Below are 27,773 nucleotides of genomic sequence, written 5' to 3' on the forward strand. Positions count from 1 at the left end.
GATGACGTTATAACGCATTACGTAATATGGGATGACGTTATATCGTATTACGTTATGTGGGACGACGTTATAACGTATTGCGTTATACGGTATGACGTTATAACGTAATACGTTATATGGTATGACGATATAACGTATTACGTAATATGGGACGACGTTATAACGCATTACGCCATATGGAATACCGTTATAACGTATTAGGTTATATGGTATGACGTTATATCGTATTACATTATATGGGATGACGTTATAACGTATTACGTTATATGGGATGACGTTATAACGCATTACGTAATATGGGATGACGTTATATCGTATTACGTTATGTGCGACGACGTTATAACGTATTGCGTTATACGGTATGACGTTATAACGTAGTACGTTATATGGAATGACGTTATAACTCATTACGTCATATGGGATGACGTTATAACGTATTACGTTATATGGAATACCGTTATAACGTATTAGGTTATATGGGATGACGTTATAACGTAATAGGTTATACGGTATGACGTTATAACGTAATACGTTATATGGTATGACGTTATAACGTATTACGTTATATGAAATACCGTTATAACGTATTAGGTTATATGGTATGACGTTATAACGTAATACGTTATATGGTATGACGTTATAACGCATTACGTAATATGGGACGACGTTATAACGCATTACGTCATATGGGATGACGTTATAACGTATTACGCCATATGGAATACCGTTATAACGTATTAGGTTATATGGTATGACGTTATATCGTATTACATTATATGGGATGACGTTATAACGTATTACGTAATATGGGATGACGTTATAACGTAATACGTTATATGGTATGACGTTATAACGCATTACGTAATATGGGACGACGTTATAACGTATTGCGTTATATGGGATGACGTTATAACGTATTACGTTATATAGGATGACGTTATAACGTAAAAGGTTATACGGTATGACGTTATAACGTATTACGTTATATGGTATGACGTTATAACGTAATAGGTTAAATGGTATGACGTTATAACGTATTACGTTATATGGGATGACGTTATAACGTAATAGGTTAAATGGTATGACGTTATAACGTATTACGTTATATGGGATGACGTTATAACGTATTACGTTATATGGTATGACGTTATAACGTATTACGTTATATGGTATGACGTTATAACGTATTACGTTATATGGGATGACGTTATAACGTAATACGTTATATGGTATGACTTTATAACGTAAATAGGTAATATGGAATGACGTTATACCGTATTACGTTATATGGGATGACGCTATAACGCATTACGTAATATGGGATGACGTTATAACGTAATAGGTTATATGGTATAACGTCATAACGTATTACGTTATATGATATGACTTTATAACGTAATAGGTTATACGGTATGACGTTATAACGTAATACGTTATATGGTATGACGTTATAACGTAAATAGGTTATATGGTATGACGTTGTACCGTATTACGTTATATGGGATGACGTCATAACGCATTACGTAATATGGGATGACGTTATAACGTATTACGTTATATGGTATGACGTTATAACGTATTACGTTATGTGGGCCGACGTTATAACGTATTGCGTTATATGGTACGACGTAATAACCTATTACGTTATGTGGGACGACGTTATAACGTATTGCGTTATATGGGATGACGTTATAACGTATTACGTTATATGGGATGACGTTATAACGTAATACGTTATACGGTATGACGTTATAACGTAATACGTTATATGGTATGACGTTATAACGTATTACGTTATATGGGATGACGTTATAACGTATTACGTTATATGGAATACCGTTATAACGTATTAGGTTACATGGTATGACGATATAACGTATTACGTTATATGGGATGACGTTATAACGTATTACGTTATATGGGATGACGTTATAACGTATTACGTTATATGGGATGACGTTATAACGTATTACGTTATATGGGATGACGTTATAACGTAATAGGTTATATGGGATGACGTTATAACGTAATAGGTTATATGGTATAACATCATAACGTATTACGTTATATGATATGACGTTATAACGTAATACGTTATACGGTATGACGTTATAACGTAATACGTTATACGGTAAGACGTTATAACGTAATACGTTATATGGTATAACGTTATAACTTATTACGTGATATGGGACGACGTTATAACGCATTACGTTATATGGGATGACGTTATAACGCATTACGTAATATGGGATGACGTTATAACGTATTACGTTATATGGTATGCCGTTATAACGTATTACGTTATGTGGGACGACGTTATAACGTATTGCGTTATATGGGATGACGTTATAACGTATTACGTTATATGGGATGACGTTATAACGTAATAGGTTATACGGTATGACGTTATGACGTAATACGTTATATGTTATGACGTTATAACGTATAACGTTATATGGAATACCGTTATAACGTATTAGGTTATATGGTATGACGTTATAACGTATTACGTTATATGGGATGACGTTATAACGTATTACGTTATATGGGATGACGTTATAACGTATTACGTAATATGGGACGACGTTATAACGCATTACGTTATATGGGATGACGTTATAACGCATTACGTAATATGGGATGACGTTATAACGTATTACGTCATATGGAATACCGTTATAACGTATTAGGTTATATGGTATAACGTCATAACGTATTACGTTATATGATATGACTTTATAACGTAATAGGTTATACGGTATGACGTTATAACGTAATACGTTATATGGTATGACGTTATAACGTAAATAGGTTATATGGTATGACGTTGTACCGTATTACGTTATATGGGATGACGTTATAACGCATTACGTAATATGGGATGACGTTATAACGTATTAGGTTATATGGTATGACGTTATATCGTATTACATTATATGGGATGACGTTATAACGTATTACGTAATATGGGATGACGTTATAACGTAATAGGTTATTTGGTATAACGTTATAACGTATTACGTTATGTGGTATGACTTTATAACGTAAATAGGTAATATGGAATGACGTTATACCGTATTACGTTATATGGGATGACGTTATAACGTATTACGTTATATGGAATACCGTTATAACGTATTAGGTTACATGGTATGACGATATAACGTATTACGTTATATGGGATGACGTTATAACGTATTACGTTATATGGAATACCGTTATAACGTATTAGGTTACATGGTATGACGATATAACGTATTACGTTATATGGGATGACGTTATAACGCATTACGTAATATGGGATGGCGTTATAACGTATTACGTTATATGGTATGACGTTATAACGTATTACGTTATGTGGGACGACCTTATAACGTATTGCGTTATATGGTACGACGTAATAACGTATTACGTTATGTGGGACGACGTTATAACGTATTGCGTTATATGGGATGACGTTATAACGTATTACGTTATATGGGATGACGTTATAACGTAATACGTTATACGGTATGACGTTATAACGTAATACGTTATATGGTATGACGTTATAACGTATTACGTTATATGGGATGACGTTATAACGTATTACGTTATATGGAATACCGTTATAACGTATTAGGTTACATGGTATGACGATATAACGTATTACGTTATATGGGATGACGTTATAACGTATTACGTTATATGGGATGACGTTATAACGTATTACGTTATATGAGATGACGTTATAACGTATTACGTTATATGGGATGACGTTATAACGTAATAGGTTATATGGTATAACGTCATAACGTATTACGTTATATGGTATAACGTTATAACGTATTACGTAATATGGTATGACGATATAACGTATTACGTTATATGGGATGACGTTATAACGTATTACGTTATATGGGATGACGTTATAACGTATTACGTTATATGGGATGACGTTATAACGTATTACGTTATATGGGATGACGTTATAACGTAATAGGTTATATGGTATAACGTCATAACGTATTACGTTATATGGGATGACGTTATAACGTATTACGTTATATGGAATACCGTTATAACGTATTAGGTTACATGGTATGACGATATAACGTATTACGTTATATGGGATGACGTTATAACGTATTACGTTATATGGGATGACGTTATAACGTATTACGTTATATGGTATGACGTTATAACGTATTACGTTATGTGGGACGACGTTATAACGTATTACGTAATATGGGACGACGTTATAACGCATTACGTTATATGGGATGACGTTATAACGCATTACGTAATATGGGATGACGTTATAACGTATTACGTTATATGGTATGCCGTTATAACGTATTACGTTATGTGGGACGACGTTATAACGTATTGCGTTACATGGGATGACGTTATAACGTATTACGTTATATGGGATGACGTCATAACGTAATATGTTATACGGTATGACGTTATGACGTAATACGTTATATGTTATGACGTTATAACGTATAACGTTATATGGAATACCGTTATAAAGTATTAGGTTATATGGTATGACGTTATAACGTATTACGTTATATGGGATGACGTTATAACGTATTACGTTATATGGGATGACGTTATAACGTATTACGTAATATGGGACGACGTTATAACGCATTACGTTATATGGGATGACGTTATAACGCATTACGTAATATGGGATGACGTTATAACGTATTACGTCATATGGAATACCGTTATAACGTATTAGGTTATACGGTATGACGTTATATCGTATTACATTATATGGGATGACGTTATAACGTATTACGTTATATGGGATGACGTCATAACGTAATAGGTTATATGGTATAACGTTATAACGTATTACGTTATGTGGTATGACGTTATAACGTATTGCGTTATATGGGATGACGTTATAACGTATAACGTAATATGGGATGACGTTAGAACGTAACAGGTTGTATGGTATGACGTTATAACGTATTACGTTATATGGTATGACGTTATAACGTAATAGGTTATACGGTATGACGTTATAACGTAATACGTTATATGGTATGACGTTATAACGTAAATAGGTTATATGGTATGACGTTGTACCGTATTACGTTATATGGGATGACGTTATAACGCATTACGTAATATGGGATGACGTTATAACGTATTACGTTATGTGGGACGACGTTATAACGTATTGCGTTATATGGTATGACGTTATAACGTATTGCGTTATATGGTATGACGTTATAACGTATTGCGTTATATGGGATGACGTTATAACGTATAACGTAATATGGGATGACGTTACAACGTAACAGGTTGTATGGTATGACGTTATAACGTATTACGTTATATGATATAGCTTTATAACGTAATAGGTTATACGGTATGACGTTATAACGTAATACGTTATATGGTATGACGTTATAACGTAAATAGGTTATATGGTATGACGTTGTACCGTATTACGTTATATGGGATGACGTTATAACGCATTACGTAATATGGGATGACGTTATAACGTATTACGTTATGTGGGACGACGTTATAACGTATTGCGTTATATGGTATGACGTTATAACGTATTGCGTTATATGGGATGACGTTATAACGTATAACGTAATATGGGATGACGTTACAACGTAACAGGTTGTATGGTATGACGTTATAACGTATTACGTTATATGGTATGACGTTATAACGTAATAGGTTAACTGGTATGACGTTATAACGCATTACGATATATGGGATGACGTTATAACGTATTACGTTATATGGAATACCGTTATAACGTATTAGGTTATATGGTATGACGTTATAACGTATTACGTTATATGGGATGACGTTATAACGTATTACGTTATATGGGATGACGTTATAACGTATTACGTTGTATGGGATGACGTTATAACGTAATAGGTTATATGGTATAACGTCATAACGTATTACGTTATATGGTATAACGTTATAACGTATTACGTAATATGGGACGACGTTATAACGCATTACGTTATATGGGATCACGTTATAACGCATTACGTAATATGGGATGACGTTATAACGTATTACGTTATATGGTATGACGGTATAACGTATTACGTAATATGGGATGACGTTGTAACGTAATAGGTTATATGGTATAACGTTATAACTTATTACGTTATAAGGTATGACGTTATAACGTAATAGGTTATATGGCATGACGTTATAACGCATTACGTTACATGGGATGATGTTATAACGTATTACGTTGTATGGGATGACGTTATAACGTAATCGGTTATATGGTATAACGTCATAACGTATTACGTTATATGGTATAACGTTATAACGTATTACGTAATATGGGACGACGTCATAACGCATTACGTTATATGGGATGACGCTATAACGCATTACGTAATATGGGATGATGTTATAACGTATTACGTTATATGGTATGACGTTATAACGTATTACGTAATATGGGATGACGTTATAACGTAATAGGTTATATGGTATAACGTTATAACGTATTACGTTATGTGGTATGACGTTATAACGTAATAGGTTATATGGTATGACGTTATAACGTAATATGTTATATGGTCTGACGTTATAACGTAAATAGGTTATATAGTACGACGTTATACCGTATTACGTTATATGGGACGACGTTATAACGTATTGCGTTATATGGTATGACGTTATAACGTATTGCGTTATATGGGATGACGTTATAACGTATTACGTAATATGGGATGACGTTATAACGTAATAGGTTATATGATATAACGTTATAACGTATTACGTTATATGGTATGACGTTATAACGTAATAGGTTATATGGCATGACGTTATAACGCATTACGTTATATGGGATGACGTTATAACGTATTACGTTATATGGAATACCGTTATAACGTATTCGGTTATATGGTATGACGTTATAACGTATTACGTTATATGGGATGACGTTATAACGTATTACGTTATATGGTATGACGTTATAACGTATTACGTTATAAGGTATGACGTTATAGCGTAATAGGTTATATGGCATGACGTTATAACGCATTACGTTACATGGGATGATGTTATAACGTATTACGTTGTATGGGATGACGTTATAACGTAATAGGTTATATGGTATGACGTTATAACGTAATATGTTATATGGTCTGACGTTATAACGTAAATAGGTTATATAGTACGACGTTATACCGTATTACGTTATATGGGACGACGTTATAACGTATTGCGTTATATGGTATGACGTTATAACGTATTGCGTTATATGGGATGACGTTATAACGTATTACGTAATATGGGATGACGTTATAACGTAATAGGTTATATGGTATAACGTTATAACGTATTACGTTATATGGTATGACGTTATAACGTAATAGGTTATATGGCATGACGTTATAACGCATTACGTTATATGGGATGACGTTATAACGTATTACGTTATATGGAATACCGTTATAACGTATTCGGTTATATGGTATGACGTTATAACGTATTACGTTATATGGGATGACGTTATAACGTATTACGTTATATGGTATGACGTTATAACGTATTACGTTATAAGGTATGACGTTCTAACGTAATAGGTTATATGGCATGACGTTATAACGCATTACGTTACATGGGACGATGTTATAACGTATTACGTTGTATGGGATGACGTTATAACGTAATCGGTTATATGGTATAACGTCATAACGTATTACGTTATATGGTATAACGTTATAACGTATTACGTAATATGGGACGACGTCATAACGCATTACGTTATATGGGATGACGCTATAACGCATTACGTAATATGGGATGATGTTATAACGTATTACGTTGTATGGGATGACGTTATAACGTAATAGGTTATATGGTATAACGTCATAACGTATTACGTTATATGGTATAACGTTATAACGTATTACGTAATATGGGACGACGTTATAACGCATTACGTTATATGGGATCACGTTATAACGCATTACGTAATATGGGATGACGTTATAACGTAATAGGTTATATGGTATAACGTCATAACGTATTACGTTATATGGTATGACGTTATAACGTATTGCGTTACATGGGATGACGTTATAACGTATAACGTAATATGGGATGACGTTACAACGTAACAGGTTGTATGGTATGACGTTATAACGTATTACGTTATATGGTATGACGTTATAACGTAATAGGTTAACTGGTATGACGTTATAACGCATTACGATATATGGGATGACGTTATAACGTATTACGTTATATGGAATACCGTTATAACGTATTAGGTTATATGGTATGACGTTATAACGTATTACGTTATATGGGATGACGTTATAACGTATTACGTTATATGGGATGACGTTATAACGTATTACGTTGTATGGGATGACGTTATAACGTAATAGGTTATATGGTATAACGTCATAACGTATTACGTTATATGGTATAACGTTATAACGTATTACGTAATATGGGACGACGTTATAACGCATTACGTTATATGGGATCACGTTATAACGCATTACGTAATATGGGATGACGTTATAACGTATTACGTTATATGGTATGACGGTATAACGTATTACGTAATATGGGATGACGTTGTAACGTAATAGGTTATATGGTATAACGTTATAACTTATTACGTTATAAGGTATGACGTTATAACGTAATAGGTTATATGGCATGACGTTATAACGCATTACGTTACATGGGATGATGTTATAACGTATTACGTTGTATGGGATGACGTTATAACGTAATCGGTTATATGGTATAACGTCATAACGTATTACGTTATATGGTATAACGTTATAACGTATTACGTAATATGGGACGACGTCATAACGCATTACGTTATATGGGATGACGCTATAACGCATTACGTAATATGGGATGATGTTATAACGTATTACGTTATATGGTATGACGTTATAACGTATTACGTAATATGGGATGACGTTATAACGTAATAGGTTATATGGTATAACGTTATAACGTATTACGTTATGTGGTATGACGTTATAACGTAATAGGTTATATGGTATGGCGTTATAACGTAATATGTTATATGGTCTGACGTTATAACGTAAATAGGTTATATAGTACGACGTTATACCGTATTACGTTATATGGGACGACGTTATAACGTATTGCGTTATATGGTATGACGTTATAACGTATTGCGTTATATGGGATGACGTTATAACGTATTACGTAATATGGGATGACGTTATAACGTAATAGGTTATATGGTATAACGTTATAACGTATTACGTTATATGGTATGACGTTATAACGTAATAGGTTATATGGCATGACGTTATAACGCATTACGTTATATGGGATGACGTTATAACGTATTACGTTATATGGAATACCGTTATAACGTATTCGGTTATATGGTATGACGTTATAACGTATTACGTTATATGGGATGACGTTATAACGTATTACGTTATATGGTATGACGTTATAACGTATTACGTTATAAGGTATGACGTTATAACGTAATAGGTTATATGGCATGACGTTATAACGCATTACGTTACATGGGATGATGTTATAACGTATTACGTTGTATGGGATGACGTTATAACGTAATAGGTTATATGGTATGACGTTATAACGTAATATGTTATATGGTCTGACGTTATAACGTAAATAGGTTATATAGTACGACGTTATACCGTATTACGTTATATGGGACGACGTTATAACGTATTGCGTTATATGGTATGACGTTATAACGTATTGCGTTATATGGGATGACGTTATAACGTATTACGTAATATGGGATGACGTTATAACGTAATAGGTTATATGGTATAACGTTATAACGTATTACGTTATATGGTATGACGTTATAACGTAATAGGTTATATGGCATGACGTTATAACGCATTACGTTATATGGGATGACGTTATAACGTATTACGTTATATGGAATACCGTTATAACGTATTCGGTTATATGGTATGACGTTATAACGTATTACGTTATATGGGATGACGTTATAACGTATTACGTTATATGGTATGACGTTATAACGTATTACGTTATAAGGTATGACGTTCTAACGTAATAGGTTATATGGCATGACGTTATAACGCATTACGTTACATGGGATGATGTTATAACGTATTACGTTGTATGGGATGACGTTATAACGTAATCGGTTATATGGTATAACGTCATAACGTATTACGTTATATGGTATAACGTTATAACGTATTACGTAATATGGGACGACGTCATAACGCATTACGTTATATGGGATGACGCTATAACGCATTACGTAATATGGGATGATGTTATAACGTATTACGTTATATGGTATGACGTTATAACGTATTACGTAATATGGGATGACGTTATAACGTAATAGGTTATATGGTATAACGTTATAACGTATTACGTTATGTGGTATGACGTTATAACGTAATAGGTTATATGGTATGACGTTATAACGTAATATGTTATATGGTCTGACGTTATAACGTAAATAGGTTATATAGTACGACGTTATACCGTATTACGTTATATGGGACGACGTTATAACGTATTGCGTTATATGGTATGACGTTATAACGTATTGCGTTATATGGGATGACGTTATAACGTATTACGTAATATGGGATGACGTTATAACGTAATAGGTTATATGGTATAACGTTATAACGTATTACGTTATATGGTATGACGTTATAACGTAATAGGTTATATGGCATGATGTTATAACGCATTACGTTATATGGGATGACGTTATAACGTATTACGTTATATGGAATACCGTTATAACGTATTCGGTTATATGGTATGACGTTATAACGTATTACGTTATGTGGGATGACGTTATAACGTATTACGTTATATGGTATGACGTTATAACGTATTACGTTATATGGGATGACGTTATAACGTATTACGTTATATGGGATGACGTTATAACGTATTACGTTATATGGGATGACGTTATAACGTAATAGGTTATATGGTATGACGTTATAACGTATTACGTTATATGGTATGACGTTATAACGTATTTCGCTATATGGGATGACGTTATAACGTATTACGTTATGTGGGACGACGTTATAACGTATTGCGTTATATGGTATGACGTTATAACGTATTGCGTTATATGGGATGACGTTATAACGCATTGCGTTATATGGGATGACGTTATAACGTATTACGTTATATGGTATGACGTTATAACGTATTACGTTATATGGGATGACGTTATAACGTATTACGTTATATGGGATGACGTTATAACGTATTACGTTATATGGGATGACGTTATAACGAATTACGTTATATGGAATACCGTTATAACGTATTCGGTTATATGGTATGACGTTATAACGTATTACGTTATATGGGATGACGTTATAACGTATTACGTTATATGGGATGACGTTATAACGTAATAGGTTATATGGTATGACGTTATAACGCATTACGTTATATGGGATGACGTTATAACGTATTACGTTATATGGGATGACGTTATAACGTAATAGGTTATATGGTATAACGTCATAACGTATTACGTTATATGGTATAACGTTATAACGTATTACGTTATATGGGATGACGTTATAACGCATTACGTAATATGGGATGACGTTATAACGTATTACGTTATTTGGTATGACGTTATAACGTATTACGTTATATGGTATGACGTTATAACGTATTTCGCTATATGGGATGACGTTATAACGTATTACGTAATATGGGATGACGTTATAACGTATTACGTTATGTGGGACGACGTTATAACGTATTGCGTTATATGGTATGACGTTATAACGTATTGCGTTATATGGGGCAACGTTATAACGCATTACGTAATATGGGATGACGTTATAACGTATTACGTTATGTGGGACGACGTTATAACGTATTGCGTTATATGGTATGACGTTATAACGTAATAGGTTATATGGCATGACGTTATAACGCATTACGTTATATGGGATGACGTTATAACGTATTACGTTATATGGGATGACGTTATAACGTAATAGGTTATATGGTATAACGTCATAACGTATTACGTTATATGGTATAACGTTATAACGTATTACGTTATATGGGATGACGTTATAACGTATTACGTTATATGGTATGACGTTATAACGTATTACGTTATATGGTATGACGTTATAACGTATTGCGTTATATGGGATGGCGTTATAACGTATTACGTAATATGGGATGACGTTATAACGTAATAGGTTATATGGTATAACGTTATAACGTATTACGTTATATGGTATGACGTTATAACGTAATAGGTTATATGGTATGACGTTATAACGTAATATGTTATATGGTATGACGTTATAACGTAAATAGGTTATATAGTATGACGTTATACCGTATTACGTTATATGGGATGACGTTATAACGCATTACGTAATATGGAATACCGTTATAACGTATTAGGTTATATGGTATGACGTTATAACGTATTACGTTATATGGTATGACGTTATAACGTATTACGTTATATGGGATGACGTTATAACGTATTACGTAATATGGAATGACGTTATAACGTAATAGGTTAAATGGTATGACGTTATAACGTATTACGTTACATGGTATGACGTTATAACGTAATAGGTTAAATGGTATGACGTTATAACGCATTACGTTATATGGGATGACGTTATAACGTATTACGTTATATGGAATACCGTTATAACGTATTAGGTTATATCGTATGACGTTATAACGTATTACGTTATATGGGATGACGTTATAACGTATTACGTTATATGGGATGACGTTATAACGTATTACGTTGTATGGGATGACGTTATAACGTAATAGGTTATATGGTATAACGTTATAACGTATTACGTTATATGGTATGACGTTATAACGTAATAGGTTATATGGTATGACGTTATAACACATTACGTCATATGGGATGACCTTATAACGTATTACGTTATATGGAATACCGTTATAACGTATTAGGTAATATGGTATGACGTTATAACGTAACACGTTATATGGTATGACGATATAACATATTACGTAATATGGGACGACGCTATAACTCATTACGTCATATGGGATGACGTTATAACGTATTACGTTATATGGAATACCGTTATAACGTATTAGGTTATATGGTATGACGTTATAACGTATTACGTTATATGGGATGACGTTATAACGTATTACGTTATATGGGATGACGTTATAACGTAATAGGTTATATGGTATGACGTTATAACGTATTACGTTATATGGTTTGACGTTATAACGTATTTCGCTAAATGGGATGACGTTATAACGTATTACGTTATGTGGGACGACGTTATAACGTATTGCGTTATATGGTATGACGTTATAACGTATTGCGTTATATGGGATGACGTTATAACGCATTACGTAATATGGGATGACGTTATAACGTAATAGGTTATATGGTATAACGTTATAACTTATTACGTTATATGGTATGACGTTATAACGTATTACGTTATGTGGGACGACGTTATAACGTATTGCGTTATATGGTATGACGTTATAACGTAACAGGTTATATGGCATGACGTTATAACGCATTACGTTATATGGGATGACGTTATAACGTATTACGTTATATGGGATGACGTTATAACGTAATAGGTTATATGGTATAACGTCATAACGTATTACGTTATATGGTATAACGTTATAACGTATTACGTTATATGGGATGACGTTATAACGTATTACGTTATATGGTATGACGTTATAACGTATTACGTTATATGGTATGACGTTATAACGTATTGCGTTATATGGGATGGCGTTATAACGTATTACGTAATATGGGATGACGTTATAACGTAATAGGTTATATGGTATAACGTTATAACGTATTACGTTATATGGTATGACGTTATAACGTAATAGGTTATATGGTATGACGTTATAACGTAATATGTTATATGGTATGACGTTATAACGTAAATAGGTTATATAGTATGACGTTATACCGTATTACGTTATATGGGATGACGTTATAACGCATTACGTAATATGGAATACCGTTATAACGTATTAGGTTATATGGTATGACGTTATAACGTATTACGTTATATGGTATGACGTTATAACGTATTACGTTATATGGGATGACGTTATAACGTATTACGTAATATGGAATGACGTTATAACGTAATAGGTTAAATGGTATGACGTTATAACGTATTACGTTACATGGTATGACGTTATAACGTAATAGGTTAAATGGTATGACGTTATAACGCATTACGTTATATGGGATGACGTTATAACGTATTACGTTATATGGAATACCGTTATAACGTATTAGGTTATATCGTATGACGTTATAACGTATTACGTTATATGGGATGACGTTATAACGTATTACGTTATATGGGATGACGTTATAACGTATTACGTTGTATGGGATGACGTTATAACGTAATAGGTTATATGGTATAACGTCATAACGTTTTACGTTATATGGTATGGCGTTATAACGTAATAGGTTATACGGTATGACGTTATAACGTAATACGTTATATGGTATGACGATATAACATATTACGTAATATGGGACGACGCTATAACGCATTACGTCATATGGGATGACGTTATAACGTATTACGTTATATGGAATACCGTTATAACGTATTAGGTTATATGGTATGACGTTATAACGTATTACGTTGTATGGGATGACGTTATAACGTAATAGGTTATATGGTATAACGTCATAACGTTTTACGTTATATGGTATGGCGTTATAACGTAATAGGTTATACGGTATGACGTTATAACGTAATACGTTATATGGTATGACGATATAACATATTACGTAATATGGGACGACGCTATAACGCATTACGTCATATGGGATGACGTTATAACGTATTACGTTATATGGAATACCGTTATAACGTATTAGGTTATATGGTATGACGTTATAACGTATTACGTTATATGGGATGACGTTATAACGTATTACGTTATATGGTATGACGTTATAACGTATTACGTTATATGGTATGACGTTATAACGTATTGCGTTATATGGGATGATGTTATAACGTATTACGTAATATGGGATGACGTTATAACGTAATAGGTTATATGGTATAACGTTATAACGTATTACGTTGTATGGGATGACGTTATAACGTAATAGGTTATATGGTATAACGTCATAACGTTTTACGTTATATGGTATGGCGTTATAACGTAATAGGTTATACGGTATGACGTTATAACGTAATACGTTATATGGTATGACGATATAACATATTACGTAATATGGGACGACGCTATAACGCATTACGTCATATGGGATGACGTTATAACGTATTACGTTATATGGAATACCGTTATAACGTATTAGGTTATATGGTATGACGTTATAACGTATTACGTTATATGGGATGACGTTATAACGTATTACGTTATATGGTATGACGTTATAACGTATTACGTTATATGGTATGACGTTATAACGTATTGCGTTATATGGGATGATGTTATAACGTATTACGTAATATGGGATGACGTTATAACGTAATAGGTTATATGGTATAACGTTATAACGTATTACGTTATATGGTATGACGTTATAACGTAATAGGTTATATGGTATGACGTTATAACACATTACGTCATATGGGATGACCTTATAACGTATTACGTTATATGGAATACCGTTATAACGTATTAGGTAATATGGTATGACGTTATAACGTAACACGTTATATGGTATGACGATATAACATATTACGTAATATGGGACGACGCTATAACTCATTACGTCATATGGGATGACGTTATAACGTATTACGTTATATGGAATACCGTTATAACGTATTAGGTTATATGGTATGACGTTATAACGTATTACGTTATATGGGATGACGTTATAACGTATTACGTTATATGGGATGACGTTATAACGTAATAGGTTATATGGTATGACGTTATAACGTATTACGTTATATGGTTTGACGTTATAACGTATTTCGCTAAATGGGATGACGTTATAACGTATTACGTTATGTGGGACGACGTTATAACGTATTGCGTTATATGGTATGACGTTATAACGTATTGCGTTATATGGGATGACGTTATAACGCATTACGTAATATGGGATGACGTTATAACGTAATAGGTTATATGGTATAACGTTATAACTTATTACGTTATATGGTATGACGTTATAACGTATTACGTTATGTGGGACGACGTTATAACGTATTGCGTTATATGGTATGACGTTATAACGTAATAGGTTATATGGCATGACGTTATAACGCATTACGTTATATGGGATGACGTTATAACGTATTACGTTATATGGGATGACGTTATAACGTAATAGGTTATATGGTATAACGTCATAACGTATTACGTTATATGGTATAACGTTATAACGTATTACGTTATATGGGATGACGTTATAACGTATTACGTTATATGGTATGACGTTATAACGTATTACGTTATATGGTATGACGTTATAACGTATTGCGTTATATGGGATGGCGTTATAACGTATTACGTAATATGGGATGACGTTATAACGTAATAGGTTATATGGTATAACGTTATAACGTATTACGTTATATGGTATGACGTTATAACGTAATAGGTTATATGGTATGACGTTATAACGTAATATGTTATATGGTATGACGTTATAACGTAAATAGGTTATATAGTATGACGTTATACCGTATTACGTTATATGGGATGACGTTATAACGCATTACGTAATATGGAATACCGTTATAACGTATTAGGTTATATGGTATGACGTTATAACGTATTACGTTATATGGTATGACGTTATAACGTATTACGTTATATGGGATGACGTTATAACGTATTACGTAATATGGAATGACGTTATAACGTAATAGGTTAAATGGTATGACGTTATAACGTATTACGTTACATGGTATGACGTTATAACGTAATAGGTTAAATGGTATGACGTTATAACGCATTACGTTATATGGGATGACGTTATAACGTATTACGTTATATGGAATACCGTTATAACGTATTAGGTTATATCGTATGGCGTTATAACGTATTACGTTATATGGGATGACGTTATAACGTATTACGTTATATGGGATGACGTTATAACGTATTACGTTGTATGGGATGACGTTATAACGTAATAGGTTATATGGTATAACGTCATAACGTTTTACGTTATATGGTATGGCGTTATAACGTAATAGGTTATACGGTATGACGTTATAACGTAATACGTTATATGGTATGACGATATAACATATTACGTAATATGGGACGACGCTATAACGCATTACGTCATATGGGATGACGTTATAACGTATTACGTTATATGGAATACCGTTATAACGTATTAGGTTATATGGTATGACGTTATAACGTATTACGTTATATGGGATGACGTTATAACGTATTACGTTATATGGTATGACGTTATAACGTATTACGTTATATGGTATGACGTTATAACGTATTGCGTTATATGGGATGATGTTATAACGTATTACGTAATATGGGATGACGTTATAACGTAATAGGTTATATGGTATAACGTTATAACGTATTACGTTATATGGTATGACGTTATAACGTAATAGGTTATATGGTATGACGTTATAACACATTACGTCATATGGGATGACCTTATAACGTATTACGTTATATGGAATACCGTTATAACGTATTAGGTAATATGGTATGACGTTATAACGTAACACGTTATATGGTATGACGATATAACATATTACGTAATATGGGACGACGCTATAACTCATTACGTCATATGGGATGACGTTATAACGTATTACGTTATATGGAATACCGTTATAACGTATTAGGTTATATGGTATGACGTTATAACGTATTACGTTATATGGGATGACGTTATAACGTATTACGTTATATGGGATGACGTTATAACGTAATAGGTTATATGGTATGACGTTATAACGTATTACGTTATATGGTTTGACGTTATAACGTATTTCGCTAAATGGGATGACGTTATAACGTATTACGTTATGTGGGACGACGTTATAACGTATTGCGTTATATGGTATGACGTTATAACGTATTGCGTTATATGGGATGACGTTATAACGCATTACGTAATATGGGATGACGTTATAACGTAATAGGTTATATGGTATAACGTTATAACTTATTACGTTATATGGTATGACGTTATAACGTAATAGGTTATATGGCATGACGTTATAACGCATTACGTTATATGGGATGACGTTATAACGTATTACGTTATATGGGATGACGTTATAACGTAATAGGTTATATGGTATAACGTCATAACGTATTACGTTATATGGTATAACGTTATAACGTATTACGTTATATGGGATGACGTTATAACGCATTACGTAATATGGGATGACGTTATAACGTATTACGTTATATGGTATGACGTTATAACGTATTACGTTATATGGTATGACGTTATAACGTATTTCGCTATATGGGATGACGTTATAACGTATTACGTAATATGGGATGACGTTATAACGTATTACGTTATGTGGGACGACGTTATAACGTATTGCGTTATATGGTATGACGTTATAACGTATTGCGTTATATGGGGCGACGTTATAACGCATTACGTAATATGGGATGACGTTATAACGTATTACGTTATGTGGGACGACGTTATAACGTATTGCGTTATATGGAATGACGTTATAACGTAATAGGTTATATGGCATGACGTTATAACGCATTACGTTATATGGGATGACGTTATAACGTATTACGTTATATGGGATGACGTTATAACGTAATAGGTTATATGGTATAACGTCATAACGTATTACGTTATATGGTATAACGTTATAACGTATTACGTTATATGGTATGACGTTATAACGTATTGCGTTATATGGGATGACGTTATAACGTATTACGTAATATGGGATGACGTTATAACGTAATAGGTTATATGGTATAACGTTATAACGTATTACGTTATATGGTATGACGTTATAACGTAATAGGTTATATGGTATGACGTTATAACGTAATATGTTATATGGTATGACGTTATAACGTAAATAGGTTATATAGTATGACGTTATACCGTATTACGTTATATGGGATGACGTTATAACGCATTACGTAATATGGATGACGTTATAACGTATTACGTTATGTGGGACGACGTTATAACGTATTGCGTTATATGGTATGACGTTATAACGTATTACGTTATATGGGATGACGTTATAACGTATTACGTAATATGGAATGACGTTATAACGTAATAGGTTAAATGGTATGACGTTATAACGTATTACGTTACATGGTATGACGTTATAACGTAATAGGTTAAATGGTATGACGTTATAACGCATTACGTTATATGGGATGACGTTATAACGTATTACGTTATATGGAATACCGTTATAACGTATTTGGTTATATGGTATGACGTTATAACGTATTACGTTATATGGGATGACGTTATAACGTATTACGTTATATGGGATGACGTTATAACGTATTACGTTGTATGGGATGACGTTATAACGTAATAGGTTATATGGTATAACGTCATAACGTATTACGTTATATGGTATGGCGTTATAACGTAATAGGTTATACGGTATGACGTTATAACGTAATACGTTATATGGTATGACGATATAACATATTACGTAATATGGGACGACGCTATAACGCATTACGTCATATGGGATGACGTTATAACGTATTACGTTATATGGAATACCGTTATAACGTATTAGGTTATATGGTATGACGTTATAACGTATTACGTTATATGGGATGACGTTATAACGTATTACGTTATATGGTATGACGTTATAACGTATTACGTTATATGGTATGACGTTATAACGTATTGCGTTATATGGGATGATGTTATAACGTATTACGTAATATGGGATGACGTTATAACGTAATAGGTTATATGGTATAACGTTATAACGTATTAAGTTATATGGTATGACGTTATAACGTAATAGGTTATATGGTATGACGTTATAACGCATTACGTTATATGGGATGACGTTATAACGTATTACGTTATATGGAATACCGTTATAACGTATTAGGTTATATGGTATGACGTTATAACGTAATAGGTTAAATGGTATGACGTTATAACGCATTACGTTATATGGTATGACGTTATAACGTAAATAGGTTATATAGTATGACGTTATACCGTATTACGTTATATGGGATGACGTTATAACGCATTACGTAATATGGATGACGTTATAACGTATTACGTTATGTGGGACGACGTTATAACGTATTGCGTTATATGGTATGACGTTATAACGTATTACGTTATATGGGATGACGTTATAACGTATTACGTAATATGGAATGACGTTATAACGTAATAGGTTATATGGTATGACGTTATAACGTATTACGTTACATGGTATGACGTTATAACGTAATAGGTTAAATGGTATGACGTTATAACGCATTACGTTATATGGGATGACGTTATAACGTATTACGTTATATGGAATACCGTTATAACGTATTAGGTTAAATGGTATGACGTTATAACGCATTACGTTATATGGGATGACGTTATAACGTATTACGTTATATGGAATACCGTTATAACGTATTAGGTTATATGGTATGACGTTATAACGTAATAGGTTAAATGGTATGACGTTATAACGCATTACGTTATATGGTATGACGTTATAACGTAAATAGGTTATATAGTATGACGTTATACCGTATTACGTTATATGGGATGACGTTATAACGCATTACGTAATATGGATGACGTTATAACGTATTACGTTATGTGGGACGACGTTATAACGTATTGCGTTATATGGTATGACGTTATAACGTATTACGTTATATGGGATGACGTTATAACGTATTACGTAATATGGAATGACGTTATAACGTAATAGGTTATATGGTATGACGTTATAACGTATTACGTTACATGGTATGACGTTATAACGTAATAGGTTAAATGGTATGACGTTATAACGCATTACGTTATATGGGATGACGTTATAACGTATTACGTTATATGGAATACCGTTATAACGTATTAGGTTAAATGGTATGACGTTATAACGTATTACGTTATATGGGATGACGTTATAACGTATTACGTTATATGGTATGACGTTATAACGTATTACGTTGTATGGGATGACGTTATAACGTAATAGGTTATATGGTATAACGTCATAACGTATTACGTTATATGGTATGGCGTTATAACGTAATAGGTTATACGGTATGACGTTATAACGTAATACGTTATATGGTATGACGATATAACATATTACGTAATATGGGACGACGCTATAACGCATTACGTCATATGGGATGACGTTATAACGTATTACGTTATATGGAATACCGTTATAACGTATTAGGTTATATGGTATGACGTTATAACGTATTACATTATATGGGATGACGTTATAACGTATTACGTAATATGGGATGACGTTATAACGTAATAGGCTATATGGTATAACGTTATAACGTATTATGTTATATGGTATGACGTTATAATGTAATAGGTTATATGGTATGACGTTATAACGTAATACGTCATATGGTATGACGTTATAACGTAAATAGGTTATATGGTATGACGTTATACCGTATTACGTTATGTGGGATGACGTTATAACGCATTACGTAATATGGGATGACGTTATATCGTATTACGTTATGTGGGACGACGTTATAACGTATTGCGTTATATGGGATGACGTTATAACGTATTACGTTATATGTGATGACGTTATAACGTATTTCGCTATATGGGATGACGTTATAACGTATTACGTAACATGGGATGACGTTATAACGTATTACGTTATGTGGGACAACGTTATAACGTATTGCGTTATATGGGATGACGTTATAACGTATTACGTAATATGGGATGACGTTATAACGTATTACGTTATATGTGATGACGTTATAACGTATTTCGCTATATGGGATGACGTTATAACGTATTACGTAACATGGGATGACGTTATAACGTATTACGTTATGTGGGACGACGTTATAACGTATTGCGTTATATGGTATGACGTTATAACGTATTGCGTTATATGGGATGACGTTATAACGTATTACGTAATATGGGATGACGTTATAACGTATTACGTTATATGGGATGACGTTATAACGTATTACGTTGTATTTGATGACGTTATAACGTAATAGGTTATATGGTATAACGTCATAACGTATTACGTTATATGGTATGGCGTTATAACGTAATAGGTTATACGGTATGACGTTATAACGTAATACGTTATATGGTATGACGATATAACATATTACGTAATATGGGACGACGCTATAACGCATTACGTCATATGGGATGACGTTATAACGTATTACGTTATATGGAATACCGTTATAACGTATTAGGAAATATGGTATGACGTTATAACGTATTACGTTATATGGGATGACGTTATAACGTATTACGTTATATGGGATGACGTTATAACGTATTACGTTGTATGGTATAACGTTATAACGTATTACGTAATATGGGACGACGTTATAACGCATTACGTTATATGGGATGACGTTATAACGCATTACGTAATATGGGATGACGTTATAACGTATTACGTTATATGGTATGACGTTATAACGTATTACGTTATATGGTATGACGCTATAACGCATTACGTCATATGGGATGACCTTATAACGTATTACGTTATATGGAATACCGTTATAACGTATTAGGTAATATGGTATGACGTTATAACGTATTACGTTATATGGGATGACGTTATAACGTATTACGTTATATGGGATGACGTTATAACGTATTACGTTGTATGGTATAACGTTATAACGTATTACGTAATATGGGAAGACGTTATAACGCATTACGTTATATGGGATGACGTTATAACGCATTACGTAATATGGGATGACGTTATAACGTATTACGTTATATGGTATGACGGTATAACTTATTACGTAATATGGGATGACGTTATAACGTAATAGGTTATATGGTATAACGTTATAACTTATTACGTTATATGGTATGACGTTATAACGTAATAGGTTATATGGCATGACGTTATAACGCATTACGTTATATGGGATGACGTTATAACGTATTACGTTATATGGGATGACGTTATAACGTAATAGGTTATATGGTATAACGTCATAACGTATTAAGTTATATGGTATAACGTTATAACGTATTACGTTATATGGGATGACGTTATAACGCATTACGTAATATGGGATGACGTTATAACGTATTACGTTATATGGTATGACGTTATAACGTATTACGTTATATGGTATGACGTTATAACGTATTTCGCTATATGGGATGACGTTATAACGTATTACGTAATATGGGATGACGTTATAACGTATTACGTTATGTGGGACGACGTTATAACGTATTGCGTTATATTGTATGACGTTATAACGTTTTGCGTTATATGGGATGACGTTATAACGCATTACGTAATATGGGATGACGTTATAACGTAATAGGTTATATGGTATAACGTTATAACGTATTACGTTATATGGTATGACGTTATAACGTAATACGTTATATGGTATGACGATATAACATATTACGTAATATGGGACGACGTTATAACGCATTACGTCATATGGGATGACGTTATAACGTATTACGTTATATGGAATACCGTTATAACGTATTACGTCATATGGGATGACGTTATAACGTATTACGTTATATGGAATACCGTTATAACGTATTAGGTTATATGGTATGACGTTATAACGTATTGCGTTATATGGGATGACGTTATAACGTATTACGTTATGTGGGACGACGTTATAACGTATTGCGTTATATGGTATGACGTTATAACGTATTGCGTTATATGGGATGACGTTATAACGTATTACGTAATATGGGATGACGTTATAACGTAATAGGTTATATGGTATAACGTTATAACGTATTACGTTATATGGTGTGACGTTATAACGTAATAGGTTATATGGCATGACGTTATAACGCATTACGTTATATGGGATGACGTTATAACGTATTACGTTATATGGAATACCGTTATAACGTATTAGGTTATATGGGATGACGTTATAACGTATTACGTTATATGGAATACCGTTATAACGTATTAGGTTATATGGTATGACGTTATAACGTATTACGTTATATGGGATGACGTTATAACGTATTACGTTATATGGTATGACGTTATAACGTATTACGTTATATGGGATGACGTTATAACGTATTACGTTATATGGGATGACGTTATAACGTATTACGTTATATGTGATGACGTTATAACGTAATAGGTTATATGGTATAACGTCATAACGTATTACGTTATATGGTATAACGTTATATCGTATTACGTAATATGGGACGACGTTATAACGCATTACGTTATATGGGATGACGCTATAACGCATTACGTAATATGGGATGACGTTATAACGTATTACGTTATATGGTATGACGGTATAACGTATTACGTAATATGGGATGACGTTATAACGTAATAGGTTATATGGTATAACGTTATAACTTATTACGTTATATGGTATGACGTTATAACGTAATAGGTTATATGGCATGACGTTATAACGCATTACGTAATATGGGATGACGTTATAACGTAATAGGTTATATGGTATAACGTTATAACGTATTACGTTATATGGTATGACGTTATAACGTAATAAGTTATATGGTATGACGTTATAACGTAATATGTTATATGGTATGACGTTATAACGTAAATAGGTTATATAGTATGACGTTATACCGTATTACGTTATATGGGATGACGTTATAACGCATTACGTAATATGGATGACGTTATAACGTATTACGTTATGTGGGACGACGTTATAACGTATTGCGTTATATGGTATGACGTTATAACGTATTACGTTATATGGGATGACGTTATAACGTATTACGTAATATGGGATGACGTTATAACGTAATAGGTTATATGGTATGACGTTATAACGTATTACGTTATATGGTATGACGTTATAACGTAATAGGTTAAATGGTATGACGTTATAACGCATTACGTTATATGGGATGACGTTATAACGTATTACGTTATATGGAATACCGTTATAACGTATTAGGTTATATGGTATGACGTTATAACTTATTACGTTATATGGGATGACGTTATAACGTATTACGTTATATGGGATGACGTTATAACGTATTACGTTGTATGGGATGACGTTATAACGTAATAGGTTATATGGTATAACGTCATAACGTATTACGTTATATGGTATGGCGTTATAACGTAATAGGTTATACGGTATGACGTTATAACGTAATACGTTATATGGTATGACGATATAACATATTACGTGATATGGGACGACGTTATAACGCATTACGTCATATGGGATGACGTTATAACGTATTACGTTATATGGAATACCGTTATAACGTATTAGGTTATATGGTATGACGTTATAACGTATTACATTATATGGGATGACGTTATAACGTATTACGTAATATGGGATGACGTTATAACGTAATAGGTTATATGGTATAACGTTATAACGTATTATGTTATATGGTATGATGTTATAATGTAATAGGTTATATGGTATGACGTTATAACGTAATACGTCATATGGTATGACGTTATAACGTAAATAGATATATGGTATGACGTTATACCGTATTACGTTATATGGGATGACGTTATAACGCATTACGTAATATGGGATGACGTTATATCGTATTACGTTATGTGGGACGACGTTATAACGTATTGCGTTATATGGGATGACCTTATAACGTATTACGTTATGTGTGATGACGTTATAACGTATTTCGCTATATGGGATGACGTTATAACGTATTACGTAATATGGGATGACGTTATAACGTATTACGTTATGTGGGACGACGTTATAACGTATTGCGTTATATGGTATGACGTTATAACGTATTGCGTTATATGGGATGACGTTATAACGTATTACGTAATATGGGATGACGTTATAACGTAATAGGTTATATGGTATAACGTTATAACGTATTACGTTATATGGTATGACGTTATAACGTAATAGGTTATATGGCATGACGTTATAACGCATTACGTTATATGGGATGACGTTATAACGTAATAGGTTATATGGTATAACGTTATAACGTAATAGGTTATATGGTATAACGTCATTACGTATTACGTTATATGGTATAACGTTATAACGTATTACGTAATATGGGACGACGTTATAACGCATTACGTTATATGGGATGACGTTATAACGCATTACGTAATACGGGATGACGTTATAACGTATTACGTTATATGGTATGACGTTATAACGTATTACGTTATGTGGGACGACGTTATAACGTATTGCGTTATATGGGATGACGTTATAACGTATTACGTTATATGGGATGACGTTATAACGTAATAGGTTATATAGGATGACGTTATAACGTAATAGGTTATATGGTATAACGTCATAACGTATTACGTTATATGATATGACGTTATAACGTAATACGTTATACGGTATGACGTTATAACGTAATACGTTATACGGTAAGACGTTATAACGTAATACGTTATATGGTATAACGTTATAACGTATTACGTAATATGGGACGACGTTATAACGCATTACGTTATATCGGATGACGTTATAACGCATTACGTAATATGGGATGACGTTATAACGCATTACGTTATATGGGATGACGTTATAACGCATTACGTAATACGGGATGACGTTATAACGTATTACGTTATATGGTATGACGTTATAACGTATTACGTTATGTGGGACGACGTTATAACGTATTGCGTTATATGGTATGACGTTATAACGTATTGCGTTATATGGGATGACGTTATAACGTATTACGTAATATGGGATGACGTTATAACGTAATAGGTTATATGGTATAACGTTATAACGTATTACGTTATATGGTATGACGTTATAACGTAATAGGTTATATGGCATGACGTTATAACGCATTACGTTATATGGGATGACGTTATAACGTAATAGGTTATATGGCATGACGTTATAACGCATTACGTTATATGGGATGACGTTATAACGTAATAGGTTATATGGTATAACGTTATAACGTAATAGGATATATGGTATAACGTCATTACGTATTACGTTATATGGTATAACGTTATAACGTATTACGTAATATGGGACGACGTTATAACGCATTACGTTATATGGGATGACGTTATAACGCATTACGTAATACGGGATGACGTTATAACGTATTACGTTATATGGTATGACGTTATAACGTATTACGTTATGTGGGACGACGTTATAACGTATTGCGTTATATGGGATGACGTTATAACGTATTACGTTATATGGGATGACGTTATAACGTAATAGGTTATATAGGATGACGTTATAACGTAATAGGTTATATGGTATAACGTCATAACGTATTACGTTATATGATATGACGTTATAACGTAATACGTTATACGGTATGACGTTATAACGTAATACGTTATACGGTAAGACGTTATAACGTAATACGTTATATGGTATAACGTTATAACGTATTACGTAATATGGGACGACGTTATAACGCATTACGTTATATGGGATGACGTTATAACGCATTACGTAATATGGGATGACGTTATAACGTATTACGTTATATGGTATGACGT

Source organism: Bombus vancouverensis, unplaced genomic scaffold (genome assembly GCF_051014615.1).
Source record: "Bombus vancouverensis nearcticus unplaced genomic scaffold, iyBomVanc1_principal scaffold0018, whole genome shotgun sequence".
Taxonomy (NCBI): Eukaryota; Metazoa; Arthropoda; class Insecta; order Hymenoptera; family Apidae; genus Bombus; species Bombus vancouverensis.